This window comes from Vidua chalybeata, chromosome 1 (genome assembly GCF_026979565.1).
Source record: "Vidua chalybeata isolate OUT-0048 chromosome 1, bVidCha1 merged haplotype, whole genome shotgun sequence".
In the NCBI taxonomy this organism is placed as follows: Eukaryota; Metazoa; Chordata; class Aves; order Passeriformes; family Viduidae; genus Vidua; species Vidua chalybeata.
Window position 1 is genome coordinate 85,142,443 of NC_071530.1, and position 20,711 is coordinate 85,163,153.

General features: G+C 39.7%; 1 long non-coding RNA gene across 1 annotated transcript; it reads left to right on the top strand.

Moving 5' to 3' along the window:
- The first annotated feature begins 14,495 nt into the window (after positions 1-14,495).
- LOC128795162 (uncharacterized) lies at positions 14,496-16,206 on the top strand. The gene is made up of 4 exons (XR_008433424.1): positions 14,496-14,906; positions 15,079-15,204; positions 15,282-15,371; positions 16,134-16,206. It is a non-coding gene; the product is annotated as an uncharacterized LOC128795162 (long non-coding RNA).
- The last annotated feature ends 4,505 nt before the right edge of the window (positions 16,207-20,711 follow it).

A 20,711-nucleotide genomic window follows, 5' to 3' on the forward strand; every position in this document is an offset into this window, starting at 1 on the left:
GTGTTTTTGCCATGGGTTGCAGTTTTTCCAGAACTGCTCCAGAACGGGGCCCTTGCATGGGATGCAGTCCTTTAGGAACAGGTTGTTTCAGTGTGGGTCCTCCCTGCAGCCACACGTCCTGCCACCAAACCTGCTCCATGGGCTCCTTGCTGCACCAGTCCACAGGTCTGCCAGGCTCCTGATCCAGTACAGGCTTCCCACTGGGTCACAGCTGCCTTCAGGCATCTACCTGCACTAGTACGAGGTCTGTGCCTTCATTGGCTGCAGGGGGTTCTCTGCTTCCCTGTGGACCTCCATGGACCTCATCATGGTCTTCACCATGGACTACATGCAACCTCAGCTCCAGCTCCTGGAGCACCTCCTCCCACTACTTCTCTACTAACCCTGACATCTGCCTAGGTGATTCTCTATACATTCTCACTCTTTTATGGCTGTTTTTTCTTCAGGAGTTTGGTTTTGTTCCACTGTCTTGAATACATTATCCTGGAGCTGCTACTCCGATTGCTGATGGGTATGTCCCCGGCCAGTAGCAGGTGCCTCTTGGACCCAGCTGGCATTGACTCAGTTGAACATGGGGGAAGCTCCTGACAGCTTCTCATAGAAGACATGCCTGTAGCCCCCATGCTCCAAAACTTTGCCATGCAAACCGAATAAAATGACACTATCAGAAAGCAGAGAATTTAATTGGAAAGTAGAGTTGCCCACCTGCCCAATTAATTCCAAGTCTATTTTTCAGTGCTGTGTCTCCTTTTATTTTTTTGCAAAGAATGATAAAAAAAAAAATATTGTATGCCTAAGAAATATCATCTGCAAAATAAACAATCAGAACATTTTAAGAGTTTTTCTTTTTTTTGGTTTTTTTTTTTTTTTTTTTTTTTTTGTTTGTTTTTTTTTTTTTTTTAGGATTAGATCACGCTGTGAAATTGCTCTGTTAGAACAATCCTAAAAAAAATCCTAAATGGATTTCCCTCTGTAACCTGTACAAAGTTGAATTGCACCCCTGGAGGTCTGCCAAACAATCTGGAAATAATTTGAACAAGCAGTGATCCATGTTGAGTGATCTTTACCTCCTCACTCTCTGCCTGCTTTTGTTCTTGGTTTGCATTTTTTCTTTGATCAGATGGTTGCTGCTTGAATAAAGAAGGATGAATAATTGTTTAAAAATATATTAAACATCTTTTGAAGTACTCCATTTTGACAAGTTATATCAATGCTGCAAAGCTCCAGTATCTACTCTTCTGTTTTGGTAATGACAAGTGAACTAAATGAGCTGCAGTGTTCAATGCAATATGTAGGGTACTTGATGCACAGCTCCCACTAATGTTATTTTTTTTAAAAGTGTGGCTCATTTCCTGTAATATGTTAATACTAATATTTTCAGCCTTTCTTACTTCTATGTAAACATTAGCTGTTAATCCATAGAAGAGCCTTGGGAGGCAGTTTTACCTTTCCATTCTACTAAAAACTTGCAAGTCTAGAGTTTGATTTCTAATACATATGGCCTGAATTTAAAAGATCTTCACCACAAAGGACCATCTGTTACTAGAAGTTAATTGTTATTTGTAAACTCAGATAATTTTATTAGAATCCCCAAGTATGGCTTTAGAAGCATAGTATGTGCCCTCTGGAAAGGAAAAAAAACAGCCCAAATTTCTGAGTATAAATATTTGAATTCACTCCATCCCTGGATTCTACTAAGACCTCTGAGCTCCATATATTTCCAACTTAATGCTCAAAAAAAATTTCCTTCACCATGAGTGAAAACTGAGAGTGAAAAATTAGTTTCTTTTTCTGGTGTTAGTAACCACATAGTGTGGACAAGTATCCTAAACAAAAAAAAAAAAAAAAAAAAAAAAAAAAAACAAAAAAAGAAAACCAACCAAACAAAAAAATTGTCTATTTTTCAGAAATGGCTATAGATTGAACGATGTTTTGATTTTACTGGAGGGAATTCTGAGAGAAGAATGAAATAGTTGGCAGTGAAACCCAGTAGATCACTAAGGCTTCCAGCTATGTGGCACCTGCAGAAGACCAGAAAATAAGGGGTAAGGTGTATGTCTCAAACACCAGTGGCCATTAAAGCTGTGCAAAAACCTGCTGTGCAAACAGGAAAGGAAAAACAGGCTGTGGCTGGTGAAGTGGTCATACCGTGGCATACTGTGGCAGCACTTTTCTGTGATAAATGTCCTTGTTCTGGTTCCTGCAGATAAGGGCAACACAGTATTGTGTAAGTGCAGGATTGAGGTCAAGGAGACCCTGGGAGCCCTCTGACCCATTTCCAGAATCGTCTAGAAGAATGGGCTGTGCCTGATAACTCATTTGTATGAAAAGTGAGAAACTGCCTCAGGGTGGGGAAAACTCACCTATTAAAAGGTATACTAACAAAGCCTTGGATATGTCCCCCAGGATCCTGGACATCCTGTTGGTTGGATTGATGCTGGACCCAGGACAGGCCATGTCCTTTCTTCTCCTATCTAACCTCTCTCTCCCTTCCCTCTTTTCTTTCATTATTTTATTTCTTTCATTACTATAGTCAAGGGACTAACATACTTATTTCCATGCTGTGTGTATAATTTTTTAACAAGACTTCGTGTTTTCAGACCTTTCTGACTTCTGTTTTTCCTTTTTGATCATAGTATCTATGAATCTTGGCTGCTCTCTCAGGAGTGGAACATGACACCACTCACCACCATATTATCAGCACTTTTAAAAGCACTCAGCAAACATAGTGCAAATGTTCTTAAAAGAAATTAAACTGTAGATAGAGGCTGTTCTCAGAAACAAGCAATGATTTTTGAACAAAACGGGACATTGTACAAGCTTCCATCTTAAAATGGTAAACATCTATTTCCTGAAAACCTGGTATCCAGTTGCATATCAAAGAGGAAAACAACAGCTGAAGGGAATTTAAGAAAAGCCACATGTAATCATGTCAAAGATCTAAAATTACCAGATTTTAAAAATCTTAATCTAATTGGTATTAGTATTCATAGCAATTTCAGTAAAATATGTAGGGTTTTTTTCTGCCACTAAATAATGTTGCAAAATGCATTCAGATCTTATAGGCTCAGACTGCCTCATCATTTTTGAATTAGACTGTGCAGGTATTTGCTATAGTCACATTTTCAGGTCCTTATTAATTGAAGTGGGAAGAATGGACATAGTTAACAAGTTGCAGATTGCCCAGTTGAAGAATTCTTCAGAGCATCTCCCAGCAGAAATGATGACTCTGGACCAGTTCAGTCCTAAAAAAAAAAAAAAAAAAGGAACTCTTTCTTCTTTGTTTTAAGCATTCTCTATTTTGGTTCTCCACTGAGTTTCTGAAAATCAGTCTCTCAGTAGAAGAGTACAGGTGTCAACGTTCTTAGTGGAAGTGGTCCAGCAGACTCTCACCACTTGTCCAAATCCATACTGGCAATTTTGCATTAGATACTCAGGTTGATACTAATTTTAGCAGCAGTATGTGGGTGTCAAAAGAATTGAGAGTGGAAGCTTCTAGTATGAGCAAGGTGGGGCTGACTGTCAATGTCAGATGATGGGAAAAATCATGCTTGGTAGAGAGTTAATAGTAATCAGACAACTGATTAAGGAGAGAAATAATTATAGAGAGAACTGATTAAGGGAAAGGAAGCCAGCACTCATCAAGGGTAGCATGAGAGACAAGATACTAGAAGATGCCTAAACTGCCAAAAGAAATGTGGGTGTAATTGTCTCCTCTAGCTTCAAGAAACGTTGATTAGGCAAAGTGCAGCACAGAGTGGGTGTTTGGGAACACTGAACACTGAGCAAGATAAAAACCTGAGGGGCAAAATATGGCAGAGAGCTTTCTGAGGCAGAGCAATATTTGAAAAATGCAGAGCAGGTAATGCTGGACATAGACACAAGAAACAATACACTGGCAAAGCAAAGCAGAGTGGAGGGTGGGAGAAACATCCCATCCCAGCACAGAAGAAATTAAAGGGTCTAGCTGAAAGAGCAGGAAATTTGTCTTAAAAGATTGAGTACAGAGAAATAGAGGTATTTGTTTCATGCAAGGATATGCTTTTAAAGTATTGGTCACTAACTAGGGGTCTGCAGTAGAAGCTCTTTACTGCCTGATCAGTTCTTTCCACATGAAAAGTTGGTCTAAAGAATAGTAGTATGTAACAAATGTGATAAAAATGGAAAAAAATACATTTTTTACTTCTTCCTTCTAGCTTCTACTTTATTCCCTAGATAAATGCTCAGTACTTTAATGGAATATGGTCACACTGCAGCTCAGACCAAGAAACGCATTTACTTTTCTAATAATGTATTTTTTAAGTATTTTCTCATGATGGGAGGGGAAATACACTCTTTAATGACTTAAAATTCCTATGAAAATTGACACTACTCTGCTACCCATTATTTTGCCTTCTTTTTTTTTCCTCTTCTGCATAGCATGTCTCTAATGCTATTCCTACTTTAGACCTCCTTACATAGTATCAATCGATTTGTGAGTGTCAGAGTACATTTATCTCCTTTGTTCACCAGCAGGCCAAACTGCTGGGGACAGCTACCATGCTTATACAGAAGTACAGATCAGTTTCAGAAATACCAATGGGATTTCATATTATGTTGTCTTAAAGATCAAACATTTTTATTATGACCAACATATTAATATGTGTAACTAAAGGAATTGATAATAATTTATTCTTTATTACAACACTTTGTTAAATTTTATTGTGGTTTTTTTCCATTTTTTTGTTGTGATTATACTGATTTTAACATGCTTGGATGGTTATAATAGTGGTTGTTTATAATAGTATAATATAACCATGTCCATTTATTTTGATGTGCAATATTTTGGGGAATATGAACCAAGCTAGTAATGATTAAGGTCTTCAAAATTGAGAATACAGAAACCAAGAAAGTATGTAAGAGTGTTACAGTTGCCACTGTAATTCAAAGACTATGTTCATCCCTCACTTCCACTAATGTAAATCAGAAATGGCTTTTTTTTTGTCCATAAATATTTTTCATATTTATATATATGCACACAATGATAACTTATTATAAAAACCATACATGTTTTACCTTTATTATCCATTAATTTGTACTGCAAAGTGAAGTATAATTTTTGTTCTAAGATCTACTGTAATGTCTTACAGTGAAAAATACCGCACAACGTTTGGAAACACTTCACTTAAATGAATGAGAAGTTTTCTGTTGATTTTTGTGAATTCAGGTAGACACAGTTCTTTTTTTCCTCTCTCATTTTTGTATTATATTCTATGCAAGACAACCACACCAGAGTCCTGTAGGGGGAAAAAAAAGATCTGTTTTAACGGTATAAAACTATAAAAGGAGAGCTCTCCTATTTCTGCTCTAAGTCTGAGGTTTGGTAAGTCATGCCACCTACCTGAGCTATTTCATTCCTGGCCATTCTTCACTTGTGGGAGCACAGTCTTATGCTATAGTATTTTGCACTGGACCCTGAAAAATAAAGCTCTTTTGGTTTTTGGGGTTTTTGATCTTCAAATACTGTTTTAATACATACAATGATACTGAAGAAACTGGAAATTGAGGTTTCCATCAAAGTTGAAATTTTATTACAACAGCAAAGTTTACTTTCCTCGTATGTAAATCAAGTTCTTGGTGGTTCAACTTTTCTGCTTACATCCTAAATTAAGTGCAGTAGATAATTCCTCTTCAACTTCTCTCTTTGCCTTTGAGCCTCTATAGCTGCATCTATGTGGCCTGGATACCTAAAAAGCAGCAGATACCTCTACAGAGGCTGGACCTCATTGCTTTTAATTATGTGTTGTTAAAGTAGGAGCTATTTCGAATTAAGCTCTTTTGATTTCTGGTGTGATGGTTTTACTATCCAAAGACATTTACTATGGACAATACATACCTGAGGTTTGCCCCTGTTGGCCATATCACATTAACTCATTGGTTTTGAGGTACCAAACCATGGTCTATGATCAATGTGTTTCCAACTTAAAAGTAGAGAAATGGCTGTATAAAAGACATAGGCAAAAAATACGGAAAATTATAGACAAAGTTTAAAATATAACCAGAAATATTCAGGTCACTTGTAGAGTTTTGACTGTCTGTCTGGAATTCAAGAGTAGACAATTGTGTATCGTGCAAAAAATTGCCCAGTACAAGGCAAAGACATTGCTAATTTTCAGAGTAAATTGATATAGCAGCCTAACCTGCTATATATTAATATAATGTATTCTATACTAATATTAATATTAATGTATTCTTTGCCTACAGAAAATTCTTCTTTGACAGAAACATACAGAGACAGGATAATCTGCAGTTTAAACAAAAGTGTGTAAATAAGTGTGTTTTATATTCAAATACTTTTTCTATTCTATCAAAACAAGAAATTTCGCTGAAATGTATGCAAACTTAAGCGCATCTGCTGGTTTTTTTTTTTTTTTTTAAGTTATGGTGACTATTCTAAAAAGTGGCAGAATATTTTTATTTCATTAAATAGAGGTATAAAAAAAGGATTTATTTGTTATTGTTGCATATGAAGGGTAGGTTTAGCTCTACAACATGTTTTTTACATAACTTTTGGACAATGTCAAGTGAAATCCTCCAATGCATATATTTGATTTCCCTGCCAGAGAGAAGCAAACGTGCTTATTAACTATAATAACTCTGTGAATCTTTAAGGCTCTCATGTCAGTCTGAATGTACAGTTGGATGTAGATAGCAGAACTTTGACTCAGCATGTCACTTCCTCCCTTGCCAAGCTTGAGAAATGTGAGCAACAAGACTTGCAAAATGACATATTGCCTGACAGCAGCCAGCCTTACAGACTGAAGAATCCTACTATAAAGCTACCTTGACAAAAAGTGTATCACTCTTAGGACCTTTCAGATTAGTGGAGTGATGCAGCTTTATTATCAGACATTGTTCTGCTCATCATAAATGTCTGAGTGCCACTGCAACTTATGTGGGAAAAGGGCTATATAAAAGCATATTATATTCCAATCTAATTCACATAATGGCTTTCTTGATAATTAAGATCCAAGTGGTGTTAAATTTCTAGGGATTTTCTATTACCAGTATGAATCAAATTATTTAAAATAGCTAGATTAAAACAGTTGGTATCACTGCTTAAGAAGAGGAGTGGAAAGGGATCTTTGAAAAGTAATACATAAGATTTATTTAGAGACTCAATTTATTTCTAAGTGACCAGCCCAAACTGATCTGAAAAAAAATAGATGGAAAGATCTTTATAACTTTTCAGCTGATGGCACTATGTCTTTCAAATTCACCATCAAAAACCTTTTCAGTTTTTGATGGTGGACATAAATATAAGCCCAGAGAACAGAGTTTGCAATAAAATACGTGGTGTTGTTGCACAGACATAGGAATATCACAATGAAAATTGTTTTATTCATGCTTTAGATTTTTGAGGGAAATTATTCACTCTATCCCTTATTGCCTATTCTGTACCCAAGAATATTCATGGTTGTTTCCGTACAGAGGACCTGGCCAGAATAATGTTCATAACAATGATGTGAAGACCAAAATCCACCCTCCTTCCAGACAGCTGTACTGCCTAGCTTCATAAACTCCTCACAGAAACCAAGAAGACTCTGCCTGGCATACTGGAAGAAGGGAGGAGACTTAGCTCCTACCACTTAAGGTCTTTATGACGTGAAGGCATACAGTATGAATGACTCACATGCAGAAAATATCTCATTTGCGGAGTCTAAACTCTGTTATATTCTTCAGAAATACATATGTGAGACAGTATATTCAACTCAAAACCAGTCCTTTTGAAAAATACAAGAGAACTGATCCTACAGTTTTGTCATTATTTGTTTCTGTCCTCCATGCACTCTTTCCTTAGACATTATATATGTTTATAAAATCCTCCTGAGCCTTCTTTTTTCCAGCTTGAATGGTCCCAGCTCTCTCAGCATTTCCTCATAGGACAGATGCTCCAATTTTTACGATATTTTAGTGGCCTTTTGCTGGACTCTCTCCATCCAGTATGTCCATCTCTTTGTTGTACTGAGAAGCCCAGAAGTAGTCTCAGTACCCCAGGTGTGGTGTCACCAGGGCTGAAGAGAGATGAGAAATTGCCTCCATCACCAGCTGGTAGCACTCTTCTTGATGCAGTCCAAGATACTCTTGGTCTTTCTTGTTGTAACAGCATACTTGCATTATCTTTGCAGAATTATCAGGATCTCTGATAAATTAATCCTCTAATATACTAAAAATATAAAGCTTTTGGTTTTAGGTCCAATAATTGTGTTATTTTGTAGTTGGAGAGCTACATGGAGTTCTTTTAATATTTATTTTTGTTTGTTTTGGTTTTTAAACTCTAGGAGTATATGTCCACTCCCTGATATTTAGAGATCTCTCAGCCTTATTAGGGCCAACTCATTCTCCTAAAGAGTAAGTCACTTCTGTTAAGTTTGATATTCCTTCATATGAAGAAATTAGTTCCCTAGGCTCTTGTGCTGTCCACTGTATTTCTGTGCCTCTTAACAGCCATTCTTATGGTACTCTAGTGAGATCTACACAATCTGGCATTCTTTCCAGGCCTCTCTTTTCCTTCAAAGATCTTCTTGTCTTTAGGAAACATTGAAAAAGAGAAATTACGTAGTTCTAGTTGCTTTTCTTGGGGTACTGACTGACCAACTTGACCGAAATTATACTGAAGCTTATGTTACAACCTCTCAAACCACTCTTACCCTCCTGTCACAGCCAAAAAAATCACAGTCAGCAGAAGAAAAGCTGGCTCACCCTTCAGTCCTTTTAACACAAAGTGGGATTCTGGAGAGCAAAAGTATCAACCTAATAATTAAAAATAACTGGCCAGCCTTTGCCCTAAGCCAGCTAAACCCATATGACCTTCTCTTCTGTCCATGCTGCTGCTGAAAACAGCAGTCTTCAGCAGAGCAGAGAGCTGAGATGGTGAATTTCTCACTAGTTCTTGTCTGTTCTGCCCTTTAGTTAGTTTAAGTAGATTGTAGTGGCATGATTGTATTCCTACCTCATCTGCCCAAAATTCAGGGTCCCAACTCAGCTAGGACCCATCTCCCTTCTCTTCACACTTCTGTATTCTCATCCTAACACACCTCATCCGCCTAAAATCTCTCTGGGTGTCACTAAAGGAAGAAAGTTAGTGGTATCCCCCTTGAGATGCATTCACACCACCTTGTATTTAGCTTGGATGAATAATGTATAATGAGATAACACAGCCACCACTAGAGAGAGCTCTGATACTAGAATTATGATCAAGCCCTATTTTATCTAAGTTCCTATTGCAGAGTTGAGGGGCAGTTGCTTGAATGGATGGAGTGTCAAAAAGAGAAGAGCAGTACAAAATAGAATGAACTGCAGTGTGTTAGGGAAGGTTTTAGACTCAATATTATTAGACTGTGATTGGTCTACAGAAAGGAGAGTGTTTTTCTAGTTTGGCCTCTTTCCACTTTAATTCAGCAGTTTTTGACATTCCATTTGCAATACTTATTGCTGCTCAGCTGCTCTGCTTCATGGTTTATGACTTGATATTGCTTTCAAGAGAATGTAGGATGAAAATAGAATACCGGAATTTGGGGGGGAAGATGTGATTTATGAATCATGCCATTTATTGTTGCTTAGGTACTTCAGTAAAATTTATGCAATTTTCAGAACTCAGTACATCCATGTAGTTTGACTATTTAAATGGTATGTATCTTTGAACAGAAGAAGTACTTGTATTCTTCTTTCATTAACACCAGATAAATAAATATAGTGAGGATACCACCACGGTGCAATAATCTTTGTGTCTTTATTATCATAGTCCAATACATCTTTACTGATTGTGAGATATGAACACTACAAAGATGGGGACTGATAATGCTTGAATAAGTAAGACCAAGTAAGAAATTCCATTGTCTTTATAAATACTGCAGGAAAGGTACCATAATTTGGTCAATATTCCTCTAACATCCTCGTAAATGTGATCTCTGTTATTCCACCACAATGTAGGGATAGGACCAACTTGGCAGACTGTGTGAACAGTGTGAGTAAAACAAGGATCAGATACCCTGTGACAAAGTGACAAAGTAGAAGCCAGTGTTCAAAGCCTGTATTTCAAAGCCATATTCAGCCTCCATTACTTCCATGTGCTTCAGAAGAACATAATCTCTCAGATTTGGATCAATCATCCTAGCCAGGAAGTATGAGAGCTTCAGAATGTCTCTATCTGTTCCTAATTATTTAGTTGGGACTTCTTTTCCAAAATGCACCTAACCATCTTCGTAAATTTTGTTCTGTATGACTCTGAGAACAGACCTTTCCACTTTCAGCAATGAAGTGACAGTGCTTCAAGTTTCCTTCCAAGAGAGGTAGATGTTCCTTCACCCTCCTCTGTAGCAGTAATCAGCAAACACAGGCAGTCTGCCCACCACTTAATCACCTCTTTCACCCAATTCGGCCTGGATCACTTCCAGGGATGGGGCATTCACAGCTTCTCTGGGCAACCTGTCCCAGTGCCTCACCACCCTCACAGTAAAGGATTTCTTCCTAATATCTAATCTGAATCCACCTTCTTTCAGTTTAAATCAATTATTCTTTGTCCTATTGTTGCCAGAATACATCACTATCAGTATGTACACTTGCAAAATGTCCCTTTCCAGCTCTCTGGTAGGCCCCTTTTAGGTACTGGAAGGGTCCTGAAAGGTGTCTCTGGAGCTTTCTCTTCTCTGGGCTGAACCACTGCAATCTTGCAGCCTATCTTCACAGGACAGGTGTTCTAGTCCTATGATCATCTTTGTGTATCTGCTCTGTATTCATTCCAACAGGTCCATGTTGTTCTTATCTTTGGGGTTCCAGAGCTGGATGCAGTAGTCCAGGTAGGGTTTCACGAGAGCAGAATAGAGGGGGAAAATCCCCTCTCTCACCCTGCTGGCCACAGTGCTTTGTATGCAGCCCAGGACATGGTTGGCCTTTCTGGCACATTGCAGTTCATGTTGAGCTTTTTGTCAGCCAACACTCCCATGTCCTTCTCCTCCAGGCTGCTCTCAATCCATTCTTTGCTCTGCCTGTATTTGTGCTTGGGATTGCCTGGACCCAAGTGCAGGACCTTGCACTCGGCCTGTTGAATTTCATGAGGTTTGCATGGACCCAACTCTTAACCCTGTCAAGGTCCCTCTGGATGGCATCACTTCCCTACTGTCGACACTACACCACAGCATACCACAGCACACCACAGCACACCACTCCACAGCACACCACACAGTTTGATATAATTGTCAAGCTTTCAGAGGGTACACTCAATCCCACTGTTCTTGTCACTGACAAAAAAGTTAAACACCGCTGGTTGGAACACGTACCCCTGAGGAAATCTATGCATCGGGGGAATACAATTCTGAGACAGATTTGTTGGAGTGGTGGTGGAGTCTATAAAAATTTCTTAGGATCCTGTAGAAGCCAAGCCATGTAGGTCTCAAACAGTGTTAGCTTGATGGCTGTGGAGCCAGTCAAAGATTGTTGGTAACAATCTCTTTGCCTCACTTCGCTGACAAAGGGAAAGAAATGGATGCCACATGTTATGTAATCCTAGAATCGTAATTGTTAAGGTTGGAAAAGACCTTTAAGATCATCAAGTCCAACCTTCAGCCGAGCACTACTGCTATGTTCAATCCTGATTACAGTGTGGTTTTTGATGTTCAAGATCTTCTCAACTCCTACAGCCCAGTGGAAGGTGAGACAGATGAGGCCATTGTGAGGTAGGTGCACAAAGAGTTGGAAGGATTATGGAATGATCCCAACTTTGCAAACAGCTCAGGAAAGGGGGAAACAGTCAGAAAAGTGTCAGTGGTATATTTGAATTAATCTTTCAGCCTCAATCACACCCTCATTTTAACCAAAGATATATTCGAAACCTGAAATTACTGTTTGCTTACTATCTAAAGAAGTGAGTGTATGGAAAGAGGTGAGAGATGACATCTGACAGTGCTCCAGTTTCAGGAAGTTGTAGAGAGTGATAAGGTCACCTCTGAGTCTCCTTTTCTCCATCATAAACAACCCCAGCTCCCTCAGCCGTTCCTCACAGGGTTTGTATTCCAAGCCCCTCACTCACTCGTTGCCCTCCTCTGCACACGCTCAAGTGGCTCAACATCTTTCCCAAACCGAGGGGCCCAGAACTAGACACAGCACTCAAGGTGTGGCCTCACCAGTGCTGAATGCAGGGGAAGAATGACCTCCCTGCTCCTGCTGGCCACACTGTTCCTGATACAGGCCAGGATGCCATTGGCTTTCTTGGCCACCAGGGCACACCGCTGGCTCATGTTCAGCCAGCTGTCAACCAGCACCCCCAGGTCCCTTTTCTGCCTGGGCACTGTCCAGCCACACCATCCCCAGCCTATAATGCTGCAGGGGATTATTGTGGCCAAAGTGCAGGACTTGGCACTTGGACTTATTAAATGTCATCTTATTGGACTCTGCCCATCCATCCAACCATTCCAGGTCTCTCTGCAGATCCCTCCTACCTTCCAACAGATCAACACACGCTCCCAGATTAGTGTTGTCCGCAAATTTACAATGAAAGACTTAATACCCTCATCCATGTCCTCAATGAAAATATTGAACCAAACTGGCCCCAACACAGATTCCTGAGGGACACCACTGGTGACTGGCTGCTAGCCGGATGCAGCACTGTTCTCTGGGCCCGCCCATCCAGCCAGTTCCTAACCCAGCAAAGAGTGCTCCTGTCCAAGCCATGGGCTGCCATCTTTTCCAGGAGTATGCTGTGGGAGACAGTGTCAAAGGCCTTGCTGAAGTCCAGGTACACAACATCAACAGCCTTTCCTGCATCCACCAGGCAGGTCACTTGGTCATAAAAGGAGATCAGGTTGGTCAAATACGACCTACCCCTCCTACCATGCTAGCTGGATCTGATACCCTGGTCATCCTGTAAGTGTTGTGTGATGACACCCAACATAAACTGTCCCATTACCTTACCTGGTATTGAGGTCAGGATAACTGGCTTATAATTACCAGGATCCCCCTACTCTATTTGTGAATGGGCATCACACTGGTCTATTTCCAGTCATCTGGAACTTCCCTAGTGAGCCAGGACTGTTGGTAAATGATGGAGAGTGGCTTCACAAGCTCATCCGCCAGCTCCGTCATCACCCTGGGATGCATCCCATCTGGTCCCATAGACTTATGAACATCCAAGCTGCTCAGCAGTTCTCTGACTGTCTCCTCCTGGATAACTCCTCCATTCTGCTTCCTGACACCACATACCAACTCAGGAGGAAGTTGTCCTGAGGAAGCCATCTTCCTACTAAAGACTGAGGCAAAGAAGGCATTAAGCACTTCCGCCTTCTCCTCATCTGCAGTTACTAAGTTCCCTCCTGCATCCAGTGGAGAACAAAGGTTAGTCTTGTGCTTCCTTTTGCCATTAATATATCTGTAAAAACATTTTTTATTATCCTTTAAAAAAGTTGCTAAATTAAGTTTTAACAGAGCTTTGGCCTCCCTAATTTTTTCCTACATGCCCTAGCAACCTACTTAAATACTTCCTGAGAGACCTGACCCTCCTTCCAAAGATGATATATCCTCTTTTTATTCCTAAGTTACTTCAAAATCTCATCACCCATCCAGGCTAGATGTTTGCCTCATTGATTCATCATTTTTTGGTACACAGGGACAGTCTGTTCCTGTGCCATCAAGATCTCTGTTTTGAAGCATGCCCACCTTTCCTGGACTCATTTGTTTTTAAGGGCTGCTTCCCAAGGAACTCTCTGAATAAGTCATCTAAATAGGCCAAAGTCTGCCCTGTGGAACTCCAGTGTAAAAGTCTTATTGGTGTTCCTCCTTGTTTCACCAAATATTGGGAACTTTATAATTTCATGATCACTATGCCCCAAGTGGCCTCCAACCACCACATTTCCCACCAGCCAATCTCTATATGCAAACAGGTCTAATATAGTCCCTCCTCTGGTGGGCTCACTCACCAGCTGCAAAAAAAAATTGTCCTCCACACACTCTAAGAACTTTCTGGACTGCCTCTTTTCTGCTGTATTAAGTTCCCAGCAGATGTCTGGTAGGTTAAAGTCACCTACAAGGGCTGGTAATGTTGAAACATTCTCCAGCTGCTTATAGAATAAGTTGTCCACCTCTTCTTCCTGGTTTGGTGGATGATAACAGACTTCCAGTAGGATATCAGCCTTGTTGGCCTGACCCTTAATTCTTACCCATAGGCATTCAACTTCATTGTCGTAAGTTTCAATGCCCATAGCATCAAAAGCCTCCCTAATATAAAGGGCCACCCCTCCACCATTTGTCCCTTTCCTGTCTCTTCTGAAGAGCTTGTAGCTATCCAGTGCAGTGTTCCAGCTCTGTAAGTCGTCCCACCACATTTCTGTGATGACGACTACATCATAGCTCTACTGTTGCACCATGGCCTCCAACTCTTCTTGTTTGTTACCCATGCTGTGTGCATTAGTGCACATGCACCTCAGCTGGGCTACTGATTTCACCCCTAACTCAGGCTTACCACCCTTGGGCCTGCTTCCAGACAGCCCAACTGCATCCCCTTCCCCCTTCAAAGCCCTCTCAAGGGTTTGAGTTTAAAGCCCTCTCAAAAAGTTCCTCCATTCATAAGCTAAAAACCTTCTGCCCTTAACAGAGAGATGGAGCCCATCCAGTTCCAGCAGGCCAGGTGCCATAAAAGTTGCCCCATGATCAAAGAACCTAAAATTCTGCTGATTACACCAACCCTTGAGCCACTTGATAATGTGGGCTCTCCTATTCCTTTCACTGTTTTTTTCTGCCACCAAAGGGTCTGAGCAGAACACTACCTGTGCTCCTGCCCTATCAACCACTTGACACAGTGCCCTAAAGTCCCTTTTAATTGCCCTGACACTCCTCTTTTCAATCTCATTACTGCCAGCCTGGAGTATCAGCAGTGGGTAATTATCAGAGGGCTGAATCAGCCCAGTCTCTCAGCGATACCCCTTACCTGGTCCCCAGGGATGCAACAGCCCTCCCTGTGGGATGGATCCGGTCAACATATGAGGCCCTCTGCTCCCCTCAGAAAAGAGTCATCCACTACAACTATCCTTCTTTTCTTTTTAATGTCAGAGGTGGTGATCCGCCTGACAAATGAAGCATAATTGGAAGGCTCATTAAGACAGATCCTTTTCTTCTACATCATCTGGCTGACCCTCTGGATCCAGGGCCTCATACCTATTCTGAAGTGATACCTGGGTAGGTGATGGGGGTTGAGAGGAATTCTTATTACCTCCCTGAATAGGGATCCATTTCCATTCCCCTTCATCCACCAGGTGTCTTCCTATTGCCTGATAGTGGTAGGCATGGGAATCCTGTGACTCCTGACGAGCCTCCCTCAAGGATGGATCAAATACATAACACAGGTTAGCTACTCTAAGCAAGAAAATAATATCTCTACAAAGGCTTCAGTATTGCTTAGTGAACTGCAGTGTTTTGAAATATAACTATTGTTATGTATTTTACCTGTTCCATAATCCTCCTTTGTGTAGACTGCCTTTCATATGAAAAATCCCCAGAAATGATACTTGGAAGTAAAGAATTAAGCACTCATTTTTCACATTGCTGCTGTTTTCAACAGATCAATGACATTGTCTTCATTTATACCAGGAGAAAATAGTCATTAAAAAAAATCTGTTATAATTACATTAAATTAGAATTAAAGAAAAGAAGTTAAAACTAAGGAATAAAATATGCTATCAATTTCTTTTCAAGGAAGGTTTGGAAATGGAAAAGTGAAGCAAAGGTGTAGCAGAAGGAGTCTGTTGTAGAACCTGGAGTGTCTCAAAACATGAACAAAATTATATTTGAATGCAGTAAATCTAGTAATTCAGGATTGCTTTGTCACACAAGTGGAATGCAAACATTTATTTCAAAATAAGTCAAGTACAGTGCGGTGGCTACCTGCCATGACCTCAAGCAGTCGAGATGTGCCGGCTAGCACTGTCTGTGTGAGGCCAGGTGGCCGCCACGTGTGTGGGCACTCCAGGGAAGCGGCGTCTGCCTCCCTGGTAGTGCTGAGCGCTGCGGCGTGGGTAACGCAGCTTTGGTAGCTTCACGCTGAGAGGAGATGAAGAGATGAGAGAAGGACACTTGCTTGTGAGCCCAAAGAGCCTTTATTCCCCCAGGTGCGGCAGGAACAAAGTGCTCTTGGAGCGGATGCAGTGACAAATGCTGGAGAACAAAGGATGGCAGCAGGTTAAATAGGGGGTGGGCGGACAGGGGTGGAAACCTGGCTCGCCCAATGGGGACAAACGATAGAGCAATGACATAGATTATAACAACCAATGGTAACATAACAGAGGTGGGTACAGAGTCCTGGGGCGAATAGAAAGGTTAAGGTGGGGTGATTGATACAGAACTTTCTTGAAGAAGCTGGGGGTGGTTCCAGGATTGACAACTGACAGGGAGTGAACAAACCTTGACTGATGGGACCAAATAAGGAGAAAACAGGGAGAAGTCAGAAGATTGACAGGTAACAGGGGATCCAAGTGGTGGGAACTCTTGGGGTAAACAACTTGGAACAAACCACTGTGAGGGGAAAAATGGGGGAGTACAAGGAACAAACCTAACTAACATTAATAAAACAACTGACTAAATAAAACCAACCCCAACAACAGTGGAGGTATGGATAGAGACAACAAAGCACAAGTTTCACAGCTTTAACCATTACCTTTTCCCAGCATCTTTTATAAACAGATCTTAAAATACAGGTTTTTCTTTGGTAAAATATGCAAAAGAAAACTGAGATTTGAATAAGCTCATTTAACTTAGGAACAAGAACAACAGCAAATGAAGATATATAGGACTAAGGCTTTTCTGCCTAAAAGAAAATTCTTAGCAGGAGTTAATGACCAAGTTCTGACAGTATTCTATGATCAAACTCAAGTATTAGATGCTTTCTTAGTGGGTGGTGCCACAGCTCAGCAAAGGAGGGAAAAAAAAATTAACAAATGCACCCTCTGCAGCATGAATTCCCCCCCTCCCCCAGGCATTACAAGTTAATTGTCTATTTTCTTGATATGGGTTGTCTTTTACAGGTGTATTTAATAGCATGATAACGTCATCTTTTCAAGTCTGAGTAATAACCAATTCTTATTCAAACCGTACATTTGCAAAAGAATCTTTAAAAGCTCAGAACCAGATGGCAAAGGAAAAGAGAGAATGTGTTGCACATAATGGACCTGATGGACCTTTTAAACCCAATCTCAAGTTGGGCATGGCATTTTAATATTTGAGTTTAATAGGTCTATCAAGTCTTAAATATTTAGGACTGGCTTGTAGCAAATCTGCATGAGAAAAAATAGATGTTGAAAATAGAAGGAAGTGAAGCACCGTAAATCAGTTGATTTGGAACTGAGAAGAAAGCATGAAACAGGAGGTAAGAGATTCAAAAATAGCTACCAATTAGTAGGAAAGTGATCCTGACAAGGACTTACCAGACAATATCTGGCTAGTTCTGAGGCAGCTGACGGTACTGTCAAACTCATTTATCATGAAAGTAAACAAACATTTATCAAACACGGTGAAGTTCTATGACAACACAACTTTTGGTCATATAAGATGCTGAAATTTTGGAGTTCTGGAGAGAATGTACCTGCTGTTGAACAGGTGAAAACTCCAGACTAGTTTGGAAGAAAAATCAAATAATTCAAGTTTTAAATAAACCAGCTTTGGAAATTCTCCAACAATTCAAAAGATGTGAGAAATCTTCACAAAAAACTTCACTATTGCAGTCAATCCTTGTTTTGTCACACATATTTGAAAAAAAATGACAGAAAAGAGAATATTACATCTCATATGATTTATTTAAAATGTAAAATTCAGCTCTTTGCTGTAGTTCTATTCTTTCCAGACCTTTTGGATTTTTTTTTCCCCAGATCAAGAAAAAAATTTGAAACACAGTATTTACTGTAGTGGCATTTTACTTCCCCAAACCATTTCAAGGCAGAAGAGTCTGATTTCTAACAAAGTGGTTTTGTCAACACTCACTGTAGTTCACCTTTAAAAAAAACATTTTATTGACAGTTGAATAAAAACTTAGGCAACATTAAAATACCTTGAATATTGACTGAGGCACAAATATTATAAAGTCTGGTTTTTGCTCAATCCACTTTTTTTTATCTCTATTACTGTACAGGCTGATTTTATTCAGTGTCTTTGTCCTCTGTATAGAATGGAGGGACAATTATTGCACTGAGTTCAGAGAGCACGCTGAACTTTGCTAATGCTCCACCCACCAGACTAACCTATTTCAATCACTTCTTTCTCTTTGGTCTTCTACAACTAGGGCAACATTTTATTTCTGCCACATGCTTATGAAAAAAAAAAAAGAAAGTAACAGATTTATTGTATTTTTTCAGGTTCACAATTGTCCTTCCTTCAGCAGGAATGCCAGAATGTTGTAAACATATATAAAACCTTTTAGTGTGAGTACAGTCTCTTAATTAAAACTACTCTCTCTCTTAAATATAGCTCTCTCAATTTTAATCTAGTAACATTTTGCCCTGGTGGCAGCTATCCAGATCCATCGTTACAGTGCAAGATGATTCAGTGGCTTTCTAGCCCCAGAAGACTCTCTACTTTATCAAAAGTATGGCAGAAGAGAAGACAGGAAGTAAAATGATGAAAGAATAATTGAAACACAGGAGCTCAACACACCAAAACAAAAAAGCTGACTCGATCAGTAAGTCAGAGCTGCTGACTGAAGTAAACCTTAATACCAAATAGCTTGGTATTACTTAAGGGAATTGTGCAAAAAATGACTAATTGGCAAAGAGGCAGAAAAAAAGAAAAATTGACTCCATCTTCAAGAGAGGCTATAAAAGACACAAATTTTCTCTGAAGACTATACTGAGTATGCCTTACTGTAGTCTCTTGTAGGCACCATTATTTTTCCTCTTTACTCAAGACTCTGTATTATTAGTCATTAAAATAAAGTAACTAAACACAAAAGTAAAAACTGGGAGATATTTTGCCAAAATAAATGCTAACAGACAGCCTTTTTTTCCCCTTAGTTTGGAATTTATTTTTGAATAATAGTATTATGAAAATAAGATTGACAGTCCCATTGATACTTGAAAATATGCTTTTACTTCTTAACTGCATATTAAATTCTTCCCAAGCTACTGCGTGAGATTGGTAATATGATGTGCAGTCTGTTACTGTTCAGCATTTTGACCAGATCAGTAGTATCTTAAAGTCAATGAGACCTTTGAAGTGCTAAATTACTGGACTGATTTCTGTCCTTGGTAAAGGATAACAGCACATGTAACTAACGTGCTGCTTGGTCTCAAACTGAGTGAATGAGCTTTGGGGATGTTGCAGAAGTTCCTAACTTGTCTCTCCATCTGGAATGATCTCTGAAGGTTATGCAAAAACCATGTAAAGACACTTCTGTGGTTACTGCACATGCCAAGTCTGCTGCAAGGATATGCAGAAGAACACTGATTCTCAGATTACCAACCTACAGTTTCTCCTGAAAGATAAACTACTTTCTACTAAGACACATTTCTAATAGATACAAGTTGCCAATCTTCTAAACTAATATAAAGTCCAGAGAAAATAGACCAGTGTACTTATTTTCTTTGAGGGAAGGTAATTGGCATAAATATAAATAAACTATCCCTCAGTGTATAAAACTTATAAAGAAATTTTGGAAACACAGGGGAATAGAGCATTAAAAGCTTAGGCAACAGGATATGTGAGAATACTATCAGTACCCACTCTTTTATAGAGCATTAAGCTATTAACATTCTTATTAGGGAATTTGTACTGATATTGTCAGGCTGAAGAAGAGGAGATAAGGGACAATATAGCTTTTGTACCATAAAGAAAGATGTTGTTGGATCCAAATTTGCCAAGGAATAAAGCAACAGCACTGGTAGCAAAAGAACCAAATAAACAAGGTGACAAAACATAACAGGAGAAAAAATCCAGCCATGCTGGACATTCTTAGCTGTCAGTTTGGCTTTATTCTGAGCTAAATTCAGGAACAGTAAGCCTTCTATCTCTAAATTACAACATTTGATCATATTTTAAAAGCAGGCTTCTACCACCTGTTCTTACACTGATGAGCTCCTGCATGATTTCCATTTTACCAAGGGAACTATCAGTATTGCAAAGCAAATCACAGTGTGAGCAGCGGTGGCATTCATGAATATCAGTAATGAGGGGACTGATGATCCAGCACTAGCATGCCTGCTGCTTTTGGTAATCAGGATTCAATTCCTTGCTCTGCCACAAACTTCTACAGCATTAACAAAGCTACATAAGTTAAATCTGTTTGGAAGATGCAGATCGATGCGAGTTCAGTCTCACAAAGTTTTAACTGAGCACTCTGGAAGCTCTTGAGGAACAATAGTTAAATCTACTAAAATAATATCCATTGCCTTTCAGGAATTGTGTACCATGCCACATTAGAACAGCCATTTGGTTTCTGGTCCAGAACTGGCTCATATCCTAGCATAAGATGGCACACTGAATTCACATCATAGACTCGGAGTAATCTTATTCTATTCCAATTTTTGAGTTAGCATATTTTGAGAAGTGATTTCTCTTAATTTGAGACATGGCAAATCACCCTAACTCACCATCTGCATGCTTCTACTCTTTGGCAAAGTCAAACAGTAGGAGTCAGGTGACATTTCCCTTAAGTCATGCTGTATCATTTATTGCTGTGATAAACCACTATCAATGGTGGTTTC